The sequence below is a fragment of the Oncorhynchus gorbuscha genome, linkage group LG17 (assembly GCF_021184085.1).
Source record: "Oncorhynchus gorbuscha isolate QuinsamMale2020 ecotype Even-year linkage group LG17, OgorEven_v1.0, whole genome shotgun sequence".
In the NCBI taxonomy this organism is placed as follows: domain Eukaryota; kingdom Metazoa; phylum Chordata; class Actinopteri; order Salmoniformes; family Salmonidae; genus Oncorhynchus; species Oncorhynchus gorbuscha.
In genome coordinates, this window is record NC_060189.1 from 27935403 (window position 1) to 27951692 (window position 16290).

At 42.8% G+C, this 16290-nt stretch overlaps 1 pseudogene; it reads right to left on the bottom strand.

Annotated features, from left to right (window-relative positions):
- Window positions 1-758: 758 nt before the first annotated feature.
- On the bottom strand, window positions 759-16143 carry LOC124001394 (annotated as a pseudogene).
- Between the last annotated feature and the right edge of the window lie 147 nt (window positions 16144-16290).

The following is a 16290-nucleotide window of genomic DNA, read 5'->3' on the forward strand; positions in this document are numbered from 1 at the left end:
ATGTACTGGCCTGTCTCCTGGTAGCGCCTCCATGCTCTGGACACTATGCTGACAGACACAGCAAGCCTTCTTGCCACAGCTCGCATTGATGTGCCATCCTGGATGAGCTGCACTACCTGAGCCACTTGTGTGGGTTGTAGACTCCGTCTCATGCTACCTCTAGAGTGAAAGCACCGCCAGCATTCAAGTGACCAAAACATCAGCCAGGAAGCATAGGAACTGAGAAGTGGTCTGTGGTTACCACCTGCAGAACCAGTCCTTTATTGGGGGTGTCTTGCTAATTGCCTATAATTTCCACCTGTTGTCTATTCCACTTGCACAACAGCATGTGAAATTTATTGTCAATCAGTGTTGCTTCCTAAGTGGACAGTTTGATTTCACAGTAGTGTGATTGACTTGGAGTTACATTGTGTTGTTTAAGTGTTCCCTTTATTGTTTTGAGCAGAGTATAAAGAACCAGTCCACTGGGATCCCGAGTGGCGCAGCTGTCTAAGGCACTGCATCTCAGCGCTAGAGTCGTCACTAAAGACCCTGGATTGATTCCAGGCTGGAACACAACTGGCTGTGATTGAGAGTCCCATATGACGACGCACAATTGGCCCAGTGTCGTTAGGGTTTGGCCTGGGTAGGCCGTCGCTGTAAATAAGAATTTGTTCTTAACTGACTTGCCTAGTTAAATAAAGGTAAAATAAACATTTGAGTTCCCTTACACTTCAGTGTTGTGATGCAAAATGCATAGCGCAAATAATAAAAAAAGGTATGGTCGATATTATTCATTCAAATCAGTTTTGGAGATAAGGTACTCATAGCTAACTTTGAAAAGGCTTATGATAAAGTACGACTGGAATTTATTGTATTGTTCACTCAAAAATAAAACTTTTACATTACTGTGAAATGTACCTATAAAATGGTCTGACAGTGGACATAATCCGTATTCATATCCCTAAAGAAATGATAGCACTGCAATACATTAAGAGAAAGTTACCAAAAATAAGACCTTGCTACCATGGAAAGGAAAATACCTGTCTATTTATGGGAGAAATTCTTTAGTTATATCCCAGTTCACACATTTGCTTATGACCCTGCCTACACCTAACAACTTGTTATTTATACCATTTTATTTGGCAATGCAAGCCATAGAAAATAAAAACAGGTTGATTTATATAATATGAATTTGAAGGGCAGAAATTATTAAATATTAAAGCATTAGACCTCTCACTAAAGCCTACAAATATTATGGTTAAACTCAAATATACTAATTGATATAAAAAAAATATTTAAAATATATATAATCTTTGAAAATCATATAAATACAACTGGAAATATGGAAATGTCTGCTCTATCTAAAACTACAACCAATTAATTGGAGCATTACCGCAAAAATGGAAGAGGCAAGTGGAAGGGGGAGAAAGTAAGGAACTTGTCTGTCAGCCCTGCATTAAAGACCTAAATTAAGTCAAGAGAATTGTGATGAATTAAGAAGTATACAAGTTTCATTTAAGGACCAAAACATATACAGCTGTGCCATACAGCTTGCAAAAAAGTTGTGAAGAGATTTGATGTACCGATTCCATGGCACATGGTTTATGAACTGATACACAATGACACTTGATTCAAAACCGTCCCAGCTCTGCAGATGTTGCTGCAAAGAGAGAATAATTTGATCATTTGTTTTGGTACTGTCCATATGTAGGTTGTTTTTAGTTACAGGTTCTGGAATGGCTGAAGAATTGAAACATTTACCTGGAGCTAACTCTGCAAATAGCACTGCTGAGTGATTTGAAAAGTCCTAGTCAATCGATCAATAATACTCTTAGCAAAAATGCTAATCTTTCATTTACAATCTGTAGAAACTATGAGAACAGAAAGGTTCTGAAGTTTTGTGAAACATCACAGCTGAAACATATGGCAATACAAATCAAAACTGCAAACTGTCTTCGGAGATACATTGGGGTTGAGGGTAGTTGAAGGATGGGACTAAAAACAAAAGAGATATATATATATATATATTTTTTACATTAGTTATGTCTAAGCTGGAAATAGAAGCCTAAGTGTCATTGTCCATTAGTTTACTCCAATTTGAATAGGGGTGGTAGGGTTAGGGGAAAATAATCAATCAAAAGTGTTAAACCTTAGGTTCTCCCACTGATATTTTTTTATTTAAATTAGCAGACCTGTATCATTGGGCAGAGGATGTGTTCCTTTGTGTAATGGTATGTTTCTTCTACAGTAAAATGGTTTACAGTCCCTCACACAGAGGAAGAGAGGGAAGTAGAGCACATCTGCACCTCCTCCACCCAGCCTGAACGGCTGCCATTCCTCTGCCTGTTTTGGTCTGGAGCCACAGCTCTGTCCAGTAATGAAGATAATAGCACCTCATAAGTTAAAGAAAACATATCACAGTACAAGCAAGGCAGTAGGAAGGATAGTAAAGGTGCTTATTCTGCAGAGGGTGATGCTGTAACGAGGCTGAGACAAAACACCATCTCCCAAACACAAAGTGCAAAACAAATAGGTTTTCCACCCAGGTCAAGTTAGGACCCAAGTCACCAGCAATGTATTTAGATCTTAGAGTTCCCCTGACATAGCCTCCTAGACCAACAGTATCTACAACCTCCAGCAGTCAGTCCTCTACACCCGGGGTTTGGTGGCAAAGGTGAAGTAGCCTGTGTGCCCTGCCATCTCCCTGAGGGGCATAGTTGTCTTAGAGAACAGAGGTCCCCGGGTGTCGGTGGGGATCTCCAGGGGCCGGTCAGTACCAAAGTCTGGTAGGGGGAGCATGGCGGTGCGCACGTCATGCACCTTCAGCAGAACCTCCAGAGTGCTGATGGCCTCGAAACCATCATCAGCCAGCGCCTCACACGTCTTCTGCACCTGCTCAATACATGAGGAGAAGGAGCACACACACACACGTCCCCCTGCTGAGGGAGAGAGAGAGAATGAGACAGGGGGATTACAGGATGGAGACAAAGGGTAAAACAAATAAACAAAAAGGGAGTCAATTATTCTGTTTGAATCTCACACACTTTGCTTCTAGGAAATTTTTATGTAAACGACCTGAGTTTATATGTAAACGTCATCCCTAATGGAGAATCCTCTAGCCATGTTTAAGATTATTTTTCAACGCCGATACAGATTATTGGAGGACCAAAAAAAGCAGACACCGATTAAATCGGCCAATTTATTACATTTATTTGTAATAATGACAATTACCATACTGAATGAAAACTTAATATAATACATCAATAAAATCAATTTAGCCTCAAATAAATAATGAAACATGTTCAAATTTTTTTTTTTAATGCAAAAACAAAGTGTTGGAGAAGAAAGTAAAAGTGCAATATGTGCCATGTAAAAAAGCTAACGTTTTAAGTTCTTTGCTCAGAACACAATAACATATAAAAGCTGGTGGTTCCTTTTAACATGAGTCTTCAATATTCCCAGGTAACAAGTTTTAAGTTGTAGTTATTATAGGAAATATAGGACTCTCTATACGATTTGTATTTCATATACCTTTGACTATTGGATGTTCTTATAGGCACTTTAGCATTGCCAGTGTAACAGTATAGCTTCCGTCCCTCTCCTCGCTCCTGCCTGGGCTCGAACCAGGAACACATCGACAACAGCCACCTTCGAAGCAGCATTACCCATGCAGAGCAAGGGGAACAACTACTCCAAGTCTCAGAGCGAGTGACTTTTGAAACGCTATTAGAGCACACCCCGCTAACTAGCTAGTCATTTCACATCGTTTACACCAGCCTAATCTCGGGAGTTGATAGGCTTGAAGTCATAAACAGTGCAATGCTTGAAGCATTGTAAAGAGTTGCTTGCAAAAAGCACTAAAGTGCTGTTTGAATGAATGCTTACGAGCCTGCTGGTGCATACCATCGCTCAGTCAGACTGCTCTATCAAATCATAGACTTAATTATAACACACAGAAATACAAGCTTTAGGTCATTAATATGGTCGAATCCGGAAACTATCATCTCGAAAACAAAACGTTTATTCGGGTGGCACCCATAAGTCTAAATATTCCTGTTACATTGCACAACCTTCAATGTTGTCATAATTACGTAAAATTCTGGCAAATTAATTTGCAACGAGCCAGGCAGCCCAAACTGTTGCATATACCCTGACTCTGCGTGCAATGAACGCAAGCGAAGTGACAATTTCATCTGGTTAATATGACCTGCTAACCTGAATTTCTTTTAGCTAAATACGCAGGTGAAAAAAAAAAATCTGTGTATTGATTTTAAGGCATTGATGTTTACAGTCGTGCAACGATTGTGCTTTTTTCGCAAATGTGCTTTTGTTAAATCATCCCCCGTTTGGCGAAGTTGGCTGTCTTTGTTGAAGAAGAAATAGTCTTCACACAGTTCGCAATGAGCCAGGCGGCCCAAACTGCTGCATATACCCTGACTCTGTTGCAAGAGAATTTCTCGTTTAAAGAAATTCATGTTAGCAGGCAATATTAACTAAATATGCAGGTTTAAAAATATATACTTGTGTATTGATTTCAATACAAGAAGCCAAGTATTAAATGCTGAGCTGTAATTGATGAACAGCATTCGTACATAGGTATTCCTCTTGTCCAGATGGGTCAGGGCAGTGGGACAGCGCTGTCTGTGGACCTATTGGGGCGGTAAGCAAATTGGAGTGGGTCTAGGGTGTCAGGTAGGGTGGATGTGATATGATCCTTGACTCGTCTCTCAAAGCACTTCATGATGACGGAAGTAAGTGCTACGGAGCAATAGTCGTTTAGCTCAGTTACCTTAGCTTTCTTGGGAACACGAACAATGGTGGCCCGCTTGAAGCATGTGGGAACAGCAGACTGGGATAGGGATTGATTGAATAGGTCCGTAAACACCAGCCAGCAGTCTGCGCATTCTCTGATGACGCGGGTAGGGATGCCGTCTGGGCTGGCAGCCTTGCGAGGTTTAACACGTTTAAATGTTTTGCTTCTGTTGGCTGCGGTGAAGGAGAGCCCGCAGGTTTTGGTTGCGGGCCGTGTCAGTGGCACCCTATTGTGCTCAAAGAAGTTGTTTAGTTTGTCTGGGAGCAAGACATGGGTATGGGTGTCCGCGACGAGGCTGGTTTTCTTTTTGTAATCCGTGATTGACTGTAGACCCTGCCACATACGGCTCGTGTCAGAGTTGTTGAAATGCGACTCTACTTTGTCTCTACACTGACACTTAGCTAGATTGATAGCCTTGTGGAGGGAATAGCTACACTGTTTGTATTCGGTCATGTTTCCGTTCGTCTTGCCATGATTAAAAGCAGTGGTTCGCACTTTCAGTTTTGCGCGAATGCTGCTATCAATCCATGGTTTCTGGTTGGGGAAGGCTTTAATAGTCTATTGGTACAACATTACCGATGCATTTGCTAATAAACTCGCTCACCGAATCTGCGTGTACATCAATGTGGTTGTCTGAGGTTATCCAGAACATGTCCCAGTCCACGTGATCGACACAATCTTGAAGTGTGGAATCAGATTGTTCAGACCAGCATTGAACAGACCTGAGCACGGGCGTTTCCGGTTTTAGTTTCTGTCTATAGGCTGGGAGCAACGAAATGGAGTTGTGGTCAGATTTGCCGAAAGGAGGGCGAGCTTTGTATGCGTAACGGAAGTTAGAGTAGCAATGATCCAGAATTTTGCCAGCCCGGGTCGTGCATTTGATATGCTGATCAAAATTTAGGGAGCCTTGTTTTCAGATTAGCCTTGTTAAAATCTCCAGCTACAATAAATGCAGCCTCGGGATATGTGGTTTCCAGTTTACATAGAGTCCAATGAAGTTCTTTCAGGGCAGACGGGGTGTCTGCGTGGGGGGGGATATACACGGCTGTGATTATAGTCGAAGAGAATTCTCTTGGTAGATAACGCGGTTGGCATTTGCTTGTAAGGAATTCTAAGTCAGGGGAACAAAAGGACTTGAGTTCCTGTATGTTATGATCCCACAACGTCTCGTTAATCATAAGGTATACACCCCCACCCTTCTTACCAGAGAGAGGTTTGTGTCTATCGGTGCGATGCGAAGAAACCTGCTGGCTGTACCGACTCTGATACATGGCTCACTCGTGATAAGTTTTCCGTGAAACGGACACTGCTAATCTCTAATGCCTCTCTGGAAGGCAAACCTGGCTCGAATTTCATCTACCTTGTTGTCAAGAGACTGGACATTGGCGAGTAGTATACTCGTGGGCGATGTGCCCGTCTACAGAGCCTGAACAGAAGACCACTCTTTCTGCAGCGCCATTGTTTTGGGTCGCCTACTGGGATCCGATCCCATATTCCTGGTCGCAATGTTGGTAAGTTGACGTTGCTCTTATACCCAATAGTTCTTCCCGGCTGTATGTAGTAAGACTTAACATTTCTTGGGGTAACAGTAATAAATAATACATAAAAACAAAATACTGCATAGTTTCCTAAGAACGCGAAGCGACCATCTCTGTTGGCGCCATCATAAGATCTGTCTTTATACTATGGGCACCGATAGGTAACAGGCAGCAATAATTCTGGTGCTTGGGCATTTCGTCACTGGTTATTTGGACAAGGCCCTATTTTTCACAGGTGTATCGCGTCTTTAGAATTTTGGGAAGGGACAAAAATCGGCCCATAACTTGCAAAAAGCGAGGGTTGAGCTCCTCGTTACGGTTACGCTTCTCATTCTAGCATCTTTATCCCTTCTCTTAATACATGTGGACCCAGTACTTAATCGAACAGCTGACCAATTATGCAAGACTTAACTGAGATTACATTGTTGTGGATGGATGTAAAAAAAATATATATATATACATCCAAGTCAGGAGCCGAGTGTTTCTGGTCACTAAACTAGAGGTCGACCGATTAATTGGAATGGCCAATTAATTTATTTTTCATAACAATCGGAAATTGGTATTTTTGGCCAATTATTATTATTTTTTTTTTACACCTTTATTTAACTAGGCAAGTCAGTTAAAGAACACATTCTTATTTTCAATGGCCTAGGAACGGTGGGTCAACTGCCTTGTTCAGGGGCAGAACAACAGATGATTTTTACCTTGTCAATCTTGCAACTTTAACCACCTGCCTTACATTGCACTCCACGAGGAGCCTGCCTGTTACGCGAATGCAGTAAGAAGCCAAGGTAAGTTGCTAGCTAGCATTAAACTTATTTTATAAAAAACAAAATCAAATCAATCATAATCACTAGTTAACTACACATGGTTGATGATATTACTAGTTTATCTAGAGTGTCCTGCGTTATATACAATCGATGCGGTGAGCATTCGCGAAACAGGACTGTTGTTGCTCATTCATTATTGTTGTAATTGTCATTATTACAAATGAATTAATCGGCATCGGCTTTTTTTGGTCCTCAAATAATCTGTATAGGCGTTGAAAAAAAATCATGATCGGTCAACCTCTAGTACAGGTGCATCAAAGCTGGGGCAGAGAGACTGAAAAACAGCTATTATCTCAAGGCCATCACTGTTAAACAGCAATCACTAACATTATGTTGGCAGCAGCAACTCACCGACTCAAATCTCTAGCCACTTTTATAATAAAAAAATTGGATGTAATAAATGTATCATTAGTCATTTTAAACAATGCTACTTTATATAATGTTTACATACCCTACATTACTCATCTCATATGTACAGTCGTGGCCAAAAGTTTTGAGAATGGCACAAATATCAATTTTCACAAAGTTTGATGCTTCAGTGTCTTGAGATATTTTTGTCAGCTGTTACTATGGAATACTGAAGTATAATTACAAGCATTTCATAAGTGTCAAAAGCTTTTGACAATTACATGAAGTTGATGCAAAGAATCAATATTTGCAGTGTTGACCCTTCTTTTTCAAGACCTCTGCAATCTGACCTGGCATGCTGTCAATTAACTTCTGGGCCACATCTTGACTGATGGCAACCCATTCTTGCAAAATCAATGCTTGGGAGTTTGTCAGAATTTGTGAGTTTTTGTTTGTCCACCCGCCTCTGGAGGATTGACCACAAATTCCCAATGGGATTAAGGTCTGGAGAGTTTCCTGGCCATGGACCCAAAATATCGATGTTTTGTTCCCCGAGCCACTTAGTTATCACATTTGCCTTATGGCAAAGTGCTTCATCATGCTGGAAAAGGCATTGTTCGTCACCAACTGTTCCTGGATGGTTGGGAGAAGTTGCTCTCGGAGGATGTGTTGGTACCATTCTTTATTCATGGCTGTGTTCTTATGCAAAATTGTGAGTGAGCACACTCCCTTGGCTGAGAAGCAACCCCACACATGAATGGTCTCAGGATGCTTTACCGTTGGCATGACACAGGACTGATGGTAGCGCTTACGTTTTCTCCGGAGAAGCTTTTTTCCAGATGACCCAAACAAATCGGAAAGGGGATTCAGAGAAAATGACTTTACCCCAGTCCTCAGCAGTCTAATCCCTGTACTTTTGCAGAATATCAGTCTGTCCCGGATGTTTTTCCTGGAGAGAAGTGGCTTCTTTGCTGCCCTTCTTGACACCAGGCCATCCTCCAAAAGTCTTCGCCTCATGTGCGTGCAGATGCACTCACACCTGCCTGCTGTCATTCCTGAGCAAGCTCTGTACTGGTGGTGCCCCGATCCCGCATCTGAAGCAACTTTAGGAGACGCTTCTGGCGCTTGCTGGACATTCTTGGGTGCCCTGAAGCCATCTTCACAACAATTGAACCGCTCTCCTTGAAGTTCTTGATGAGCCGAAATGGTTGATTTAGGTGCCATCTTACTGGCAGCAATATCCTTGCCTGTGAAGCTCCTTTTGTGCAAAGCAATTATGACGGCATGTGTTTCCTTGCAGGTAACCATGGTTGACAGAGGAATAATAATGATTCCAAGCACAACCCTCCTTTTGAAGCTTCCAGTCTGTTATTTGAACTCAATCAGCATGACAGAGTGATCTCCTGCCTTCTCCTAGTCAACACTCACACCTGTGTTAACGAGAGAATCACTGATGTCAGCTGGTCCTTTTGTGGCAGGCCTGAAATGCAGTGGAAATGTTTTTTTTTGTAGATTCAGTTGATTTGAATGGCAAAGAGGGACTTAATTGCAATTCATCTGATCTCTCTTCATAACATTCTGGAGTATATGCAAATTGCCATCATATAAACTGAGTCAGCAGACTGAAAATTAATATTTGTGTCATTCTCGAAACGTTTGGCCACGACTGTATATACCGTCTACTGCATCTTGCCTATGCCATTCGGCCATCGCTCATCCGTATATTTATATGTACATATTAATTCCTCTACGCTTGTGTGTATAAAGTGTATAAACTGAGGAGATGATTGTGGACTTCAGGAAACAGCAGAGGGAACACCCCCCTATCCACATCGATGGAACAGTAGTGGAGAGGGTAGCTAGTTTTAAGTTCCTCGGTATACACATCACAGACAAACTGAATTGGTCCACTCACACTGACAGCGTCGTGAAGAAGGCGCAGCAGCGCCTATTCAACCTCAGGAGGCTGAAGAAATTCGGCTTGTCACCAAAAGCACTCAAACTTCTACAGATGCACAATCGAGAGCATCCTGGCGGGCTGTATCACCGCCTGGTACGGCAACTGCTCCGCCCTCAACCGTAAGGCTCTCCAGAGGGTAGTGAGGACTGCACAACGCATCACCGGGGGCAAACTACCTGCCCTCCAGGACACCTACACCTCCCGATGTTACAGGAAGGCCATAAAGATCATCAAGGACATCAACCACCCGAACCACTGCCTGTTCACCCCGCTATCATCCAGAAGGCGAGGTCAGTACAGGTGCATCAAAGCTGGGACCGAGAGACTGAAAAACAGCTTCTATCTCAAGGCCATCAGACTGTTAAATAGCCACCACTAACATTGAGTGGCTGCTGCCAACACACTGTCATTGACACTGACCCAACTCCAGCCATTTTAATAATGGGAATTGATGGGAAATGATGTAAATATATCACTAGCCACTTTAAACAATGCTACCTTATATAATGTTACTTACCCTACATTATTCATCTCATATGCATATGTATATACTGTACTCTACAACATCGACTGCATCCTTATGTAACACATGTATCACTAGCCACTTTAACTATGCCACTTTGTTTACTTTGTCTACACACTCATCTCATATGTATATACTGTACTCGATACCATCTACTGTATGCTGCTCTGTACCATCACTCATTCATATATCCTTATGTACATGTTCCTTATCCCCTTACACTGTGTATAAGACAGTAGTTTTGGTATTGTTAGTTAGATTACTTGTTGGTTATCACTGCATTGTCGGAACTAGAAGCACAAGCATTTCGCTACACTCGCATTAACATCTGCTAACCATGTGTATGTGACAAATAAAATTTGATTTGATTTGATTTGATAGTTGTGAAATTGTTAGATATTACTGCACGGACGGAACTAGGAACACAAGCATTTCACTACACTCACATTAAAAGCAACCATCCTTGATTGAGAGAAGCAGAAGAGGTGGAGCTAGTGGTGATCAGGCTGTCAACAACACTGATCCAGGGAGTGTGTGAAAGCTACCGTTCAAGGTATTTGACAACTAGTCAAAATATATCACGGGCCAGGCAGCCGTGCATACTGACAGAGGCAGAGAGAGGTCAGTAACAAACACTGTTGGGCCAATTGTCTCATCTTCAAGTAGGGACATTGTGTGTGTTGTGTGGCCAGATCTAAATCAGGCTAAGAGGGTTGTGTAGGGACAGATGGAGTGAAAGGGGTTGGAGCAGAACAAGCGCAGTGGGAGAGAGAGAGGGACAGGTCTGCCACTCATGAGCAGTGGTGTAAAGTACTTAAGTAAAACATAGTTTTAACTTAACTACTTTCCTTAACAAAATGTTGTACTTTTTACTCTACATTTTCATTGCCACCCAAAAGTACTCGTTACAATTTGAATGCTTAGCAGGACAGGGGGAAGAAATTTGAAATTCACACACCTGGTCATCCCTCCTGCCTCTGATCTGGCAGACTCACTAAGCCGACATGCTTTATTTGTAAATGATGTCTCAGTGTGAACCGATCTTTCAGTAAATGTAAAAACAAGAAAATGGTACCATATGGTTTGCTTAATAAGGAATTTTAAATGATTTATACTTAAGTACATTTTAGCAATTCTATTTACTTTTGATACTTAAGTATATTTTCAACCAAATACTTTTATTCAAATAGAATTTTACTGGGTGACTTTTACTTGAGTCATTTTCTGTTAAGGTATCTTTACTTTTACTCAAGTATGACAGTTGGGTACTTTTTCCACCACTGCTCATGAGTTTAGTTTACCAGGATCACAGCAGATCCACTTAACCCAGGATCACCTCCTCCTCTGGCCAAAACCTGGACGTGCAACACTCAGGCTCCAGGGAGAAGAATGTGTGTGTGTGTGTGTTTCTATGGTGACAAGGAAGCAGTGACAGGACCAGTGTTGAACTTCACGGGACTGAAAGAGCCGAGGCAGAACGTGTGTATGAATACATGAGTAGAATCAAACGCACAAGACTATGCATGCGTTTCCACTGAGATAATGCATCCAGAGAAAGCCTACACACATCATTAACTAACATCCAAGAATGTGTGCAAACTGCAAAGGATTTCCCTCTAAATACAAGCCCCACAGCAGGGTATGAGAGCAGCTTGCCAAGATATCTTCATTAACCTGGAGAGACTGAGTAAAGCATGCAGCCTAAATCACACGCCTATTACAGAAGCCTAGGTCTCACTGTGAGAAGACTTGATTTTAGAATTAACAGTGTAGGAACAGTGAGGTGGCTTTTTTGCCATACAAATAAAACAAGCAACACAAGCAGACATTTACTATTAAATGCCAAACACACACCCCAAAGTAGAAGGTAATATATTAGACAAGCACTCACAAAAAAAAAAAAACTGTCTAATCTTGGAAATGTGGGCCCTCTTAGATAGCGGACGTTCCATTGACAAATAAGAGCCGCCTTTCTCCTGCTAGACAGCTCTAAAGACATCCCCCATTGGCCCCATGTCTCCTGGAAGAGGGGGAGGGTCTGTGCCAGGATACAGGGTCTTCGGAGCACAGCTTCTCTAAATAAAAAGGGGCAGGCCACTGGCCATTTTTTTTTTAAAGAATTACAGTGAGAGAAAAAAAAAGAAATTCTTCACATTCTGCCCCTTACCCTGGTTCTCAGATCGTCGCATGACCAAATTTAAAGCAGGGTAAAGGAAAAAACACTTTTATTATTATTAGTGGTTATACAAGCTCTGTGCAGGAGCATGTGAAGCTCACAGGGGCAGTATAATTGACTTGTCAACTGCTGGACACCCTCGGCTGAAGCACAGAGACACAGCTCCATAGTGTTCAGTCCTCTAGAGTGAATGAGAGCGAGATGGGGAAAGGGGGATACATAGTTATACAACTGAATACATTCAACTGAAATGTGTCTTCCACATTTAACCCAACCCTTTTGAATGAAAGAGGTGCGGGGGGCTGCCTTAAATCGACATCAACGGCACCCGGGGAAAAGGCAGAACGACATATTTTTACCTGGTCAGCTCAGGGATTCGATCCAGCAACCTTTTGGTTACAGGCCTAATGCTCCTACCCGTCAGGCTACCGGCCAGACTCAAGTCTCTAAGACTGGAACAGAGGGAAATAAATGGTGCCTTGCCTAAAGGAGACTTCATGCAACCTCTCCCTACAGCACATAACCCTGTATGGTCATGGGACTAATTCTATATCCAGATATCTGGCTGTGTGTGTAAGGGGGAGTCAGATAGCTAAAGAGGAATATGCAGAAGTGAAACCATAAAAGGGAGGAGTGAAACAACTACTGCAGGAGAAAATGTAGGAAAGGGTGCTGGAGTCTTTGCATTGATGCTAGTCCATAAGATGATCAGTTCATGGTCCTCAGGATTATAAAAAGCAACTCAATCGTTTACAAAGCAGTTCATAAACCAGTGATCCAAAGTAAGTAACTGTACTAAACTAGGGTTATGTGAATAATAGCCCTGATGTATTCTATCCATGTCCCACCTTTAGCCCACGAACACACACGCTCGCAGAAACTGACCACCCAACTAAGCCACAAACTTGCCCAGGCTTGCCCCCACTACACCATGGGTCGTGGTCTGCACGGAGAACACTGCATGCACTTTAATCAGGTCACTTTATTCTGCATCCGTGTGACATGAAAGAAACAAACAGAAACAAACAGGGAGGAACACATGCGAGCCAAGGACCCATTTAATAAGCACTCTGCAGACCCAGATCAAAATACAATATGGAAGAGTGCACTGCACCGCCAGGGTACAAAGGCTTGCTGGGATTTCCGAGTGGACAGGCCAAAGTAATGTTATTGGGACCAAGTTTTTGGCTTTCTCCACACACAACCTTGTGTCTTACCCTGCCTCCTCGTGGCAATCTTGGCATGTTGGACGGCCTCCCAGGGAGAGGGGATGCCACCCTCCTTGCAGATGTCCTGGTTACGTGGGGCTCTCTGAACTCCGCCACCTTCTCAGCATGCTGCTGGTGGAACTCCAGTGTGCAGGTGGCCTGTGGGCGCAGGATGGCGTGGGACAGAGACCTGCTGCCCATACCTACAACCACAACAAAACAAACAGGGAATGGGTTAAGAAAGGGTATGCGACGAGTGGCAGTGGTAGTGTCATAGATGGCTGGCGTTTTCACAACGAGAAATGTCAAACAGATCAATACCAGTTATGTCATATTCCATAAATGTGTCTGATGTACAGTACTTTACGAGTTTGTGTAGTTGTGCAAACATCAAAATAGTAATCAAATATTGGACTGTACATCATACTATATGACCACAACAATACTTGCTGTTGTCTGATTGCGTCTGAAGCGATCTTGTGACACGTGGTTAGTGCAGGGGGACATGGTGATGGGCTACAGTGACCCTTTTCTCCTCCCATTGCATCACTGCTGCTTTTGTTCTCATGGCAACAATGGGTGCAATGTTTACCCCACAGCGGCACATTGACTTGCTAAACGCCACGTCGTTTGACCGACCGGATGACGGACATCAGAGCCAGGGGCACAGACAAGTGCCTGGTAACTACTTACTGCATGTAATCGGATGCTATGTGTGGGTAGTGTTACTGCATGGTAAGCCATTTCCCAGGCTTTGCAGTTTACTCCCCAATTTCATTCACAACTCTGCTCCAGTGTGTGTGATGTTCTACTATGACAATCCTTAAGCACTATGGGGATAGCTTCAAATCGCAAATATGCAAAACATCCAGTCACCTTCCATGTTAATATCAAGCAGGAACATTCCCTCAGGGTACACGTGGAGGCCTAAGCATGGAGTGCACTGAGGACACATTACTTACATATTCCACTGTAAAAAAATATATATATATCAAATAATCACACACACACTACCGGTCAAAGGTTTTAGGACACCTAATCATTCAAGAGTTACTTTCTTTTTATATCTCAGGACAAATGAGTTAGCTAGCTAAATTGCCATGAATGTTTAATGCTTTGACAGCGCACCCAGTCTAGTCAGCATGTAATCCTGGCAGCAGGATGGAGCCTGGTCAGCGGGCAGCAAAGAGGGAAGAAATTAAACATGAGAGGCAGCAGAACATAACAGGAGACCTTGTGCTAGCCTGCTGAACCGCAAGGTGACTCCTCTAGTGACTGAATTCTCCCTACAACACATGGTGCACACAGAACAGGCAACTGATAATCACCTATCACTGCCTGTTTACATTGCTCAGTCCCAAAGTCACTCAAGACAAAATAAGTCAACCCTGATATTAAGAAGTGCTTATCGGCAGATAAGCTCATTGCAACACTGCAGAACATGTTGCGGCTCCCCATTATGCCAGGGAGGGAGAGTGGGGGATGAGCAAACAGGTTGTTCATAGATACGCCGTTTTGAGTCGGCACACACGTTTACCGATGTTCCATCAATAACCTGCCCGACTGGGAAGGAACAGAACAGCAGTAAAGCATGATGAAGCACTGCAGCAAGAGCAGCAGTCTGCCTCCAGACACTCCTAGCCAAGCACGTACACACAGCCAAGGCTGCAGCAGCCATCCATTAACCACCCACACACAATCATTTTTCTTCTGAAATTAATTCAACCGGTGGACACTCCTTACCGGGGGAGATTTCTAGATGGTACTACTGTGGTGTTCCATCTCACGTCTAGTTCAGATCATTCTCATGACTGACCGCTTTACTGAACTTGTCAAGAGAGAAAGCTGAAGTAGAATTTGATACCTGTGGGCACTCGAAGTCTAAGAAATGGGATTTAAAACTCCACACGGTGTGTCCCAGTGAAAACAGACATCAGCAGCTTTCTTCAAAGGTAGATAATCATGACAACTTGACATGAGTCATCAAAAGCCAAGTGTGATGTTGTTCCCACCACTTAGCTCGAGAGCTTTCACTAACTGGCCCCTCTGTTACAAGAATCATTGGTGTCACATTTAGCCTTTTGTTGTTGAGTGCGTGGTTTCCCACTAGCCTATGACACATTCCTCCTCCAGGTCTTCTTTCTGTGACCCTCTCCTACAGGGACATGAAACATGCAATCCATACTGTATGTCATATGCTAAGCAGTTATTCTGTGAAACAGTGACGTTGGGAAAGTTTCAAATTATTTATGTCCTCAGATAAAGTAGCTTACACAAAGTTGGAAATCAGCAGGTTTTGTCCCTCTCACCGGTTTCACAAACGACAGAGCCAGGCTTGAGCTCCAGCATCATGATAATGTTGGCAATGTCTATTGTGTATGGGGCAGGTTGAGGGTCCACAGCTCAGGGGTGGGGTGCATTACATAGATCAGGAGACCATTGTGCCAAAGCGCTGGCCTAGGTCCTTGGAGTGGCAAATGACTCCATAGCGAGTCTGTGTTTGGGAACCCTGCTGCACCTTGACTGGCATCATAAGTCATAACCCAGGAAGATAATGGCAACATCACCCTCCTGGATAAACTCTGAACACTCTACAAAATTAATGTCTTCTATCACAGGGAGGAACCAAGGTAAAGAGTTCCAGATGTTATCACCACAAAGACTATCAAAAAGAGTGGAAACTAGTGAACATTTCCCCCGTGACAAACATAACACTATTCACAAATGCATAAAAATACAAGCTTGTACAATGTATTGGGCGACATAGCTGTGTTAAGCTAAACATCAGTTCTGTCTCCTGTAGTTAGGTGGTCTGGACATCAAAATCCCTCCAAAATGAGTGTTTATTTTCATACTCAGAACAGTTGCACGTGCGAGTTGTATATTTTGTTTTAAAAACAAGTATCATTTAA